Raw genomic sequence first — 2,274 nt, 5'->3', positions numbered from 1 at the left:
ATGGTGTTGGAGGAGAATATTGAAAGTGCCATGGGCTGACAAAAGAACCATTAGATCCGTTTTGGAAGAAGTGCAGCCAGAGTGCTCCTTGGAGACCAAGATGGCCAAACTTCGTCTCTTGTACTTCGGACATATTGTCTGGAGGGACTAGTCGCTGGTGAAGGATATCATGTTTGTAAGGTGGAGGATCAGAGAAAAAGAGGAAGACCCCTGACAAGATGGATTGGCCAAGTGGCAGCATCGATGGACTCAAGCGTGGCAACAGTAGTGAGGGTGGCCCAAGATCGGGCAGTGTTTTGTTCTGCTGTGCTTAAGGTTGCTATGGGTTGGTACCAACTCGATGGCACCTAACAACAACAACAACAACAAATAGTAATAATGAGGATGATAAGGGTGATGATTTCTAATCTTCATGCCAAACCTGCAAGGAAATTGAGACTCAGAAACATTAAGTAACTTGCTGAGGGCCATCATGTAATAAGTAGCCAAAGAGTACTCCTGTCTGATCTACTTTGGCTATCCCACCTCACCACCTGCCTTTATTTATTTATTTTGCTTACCACCTGCTCTTGCTCCCTGCTCTAATACACTCATATACAACTGGATACCGATGCACAGATACGCACAAGTACAGATTTTCCAGGTAGAGGCTTATATCATAGTCATTGAGGAAGGAAGAAAGTGCCAAAACAGATAAAGGCCAAAACAGACATGAAACGTTTCAGAATGATTAACAGTCTTGAAACTGGGAAGGTTGAATTAAGTAGGCTTAAGAGAGGAAGTGAGTCTCAAAAAACTCTGCCTCTGAGAGGGTAGGGCCTGGGTTTTGGGAAGAGGGGGCAGGAAGGGCATTTCAGGCATGTATGATGACGTATAAGTGGGAGAGGTAACACCAGACAGAATCATCTGCTGGCACAGAGAAGCTGATTCAGGTGTTTTTGGAGATAAGAGGAGTGGAACTGATGACAAGCTTTTTGATTTAAGACAAAGGAACTGCCAGAGTTATATTTGGCTTCCTGTGTGGGATAAGTGGGAACCATGCAGGTGTCTGACAGCCATGATCTGAGGAAGGGAGTTTACTGCTCTCGATGTAAAGAAGGGAGTAAGCAGTGACTGAGTATCGACTGAGCCCTACATATTTAATGTGCTCACCAACTACAAGTGAAGTAGATATTATCATCCTTATTTTATAGTGAGGAAACTATGCATATAACAGGGCCATAAAGAAACTGGAGCTTGTGTGTCTGTCTACTGCACAGGTGTCAGAGGCTCAAACTTGAGCTTAAGACCTACAACCTTAGTGTCACCTCATGCTGACTACCTCTTTCCCTACCAAGTCCATTATCTGTGTCCTCTCCCCAAAGTATACACACAGGCACACACACTTGAGATGCCTTTAGGATCCTGAGGGATCAGTCCCTGAAGGACATCACGCTTGATAATGTAGAGGATTAGCAAAAAAAGAGGAAGACCCTTAATGAAATGGATCTTGACAGTGGCTGCAAAATTGGGATCAGACCTAGCAAAGATTATGATGATGACGCAGAACTGGGCAATTCTGTTGTACATAGGGTTGCTATGAGTTGGAACCAACTGGATGGCACCTGACAACAAGGATAGTACCTAACAAGCCAGTCACTGACCAGACACAATTAGGAAGGATGAAAGCGGCCATCAATTTTGGTAGAAGTCATAGTCTGGAGGCAGAGTGAATATGTAGAATCAGGTACCAGAGTTAGTGCTGGGCCGAGTGCTGGGTGTGGTACACATTTACTCAGCTAATATTCATTTTGCATCAGAAATATGACAGTATAGTGGGTGCAAAGGATATGGTGTGGAACCAGATGGACATGCTCCCTGCCCAGTTTAGGACAGTAATGATAGAAATGTTCTGTGTCTGTACTGCCCAATACAGTAGCCACTAGACACATACGACTATTGAGTGCTTGAAATGTAGCTATTGAAATTGAGGAAATGAATCTTTTATTTTATTTTAATTTAATTACTGCAAGTTAAGTAGCCACATGTAGCTTGTGTCTGGTGGCTAACACTGGACAGGACAAGTCTAGTGGATTTCAACATGTAAGCTAGAATAGAATAGGGGCCCATGGTGGTTCAGGCTGAGTTGTTGTTGTTGTAGGTGCCATCAAGTTGTTAGCGACTCAACGACCCTATGCACAACAGAACCAAACACTGCCTGGTCCTGGGCCAACCTCACAGTAGCTGCCACGCTTGAGCCCATTGATGCTGCCACTTTGCCAATTCATCTTGCTG

The sequence above is a fragment of the Chrysochloris asiatica genome, unplaced genomic scaffold, assembly GCF_000296735.1.
Source record: "Chrysochloris asiatica unplaced genomic scaffold, ChrAsi1.0 scaffold00017, whole genome shotgun sequence".
In the NCBI taxonomy this organism is placed as follows: Eukaryota; Metazoa; Chordata; class Mammalia; order Afrosoricida; family Chrysochloridae; genus Chrysochloris; species Chrysochloris asiatica.
Note: the sequence above shows the minus strand (reverse complement) of the source record.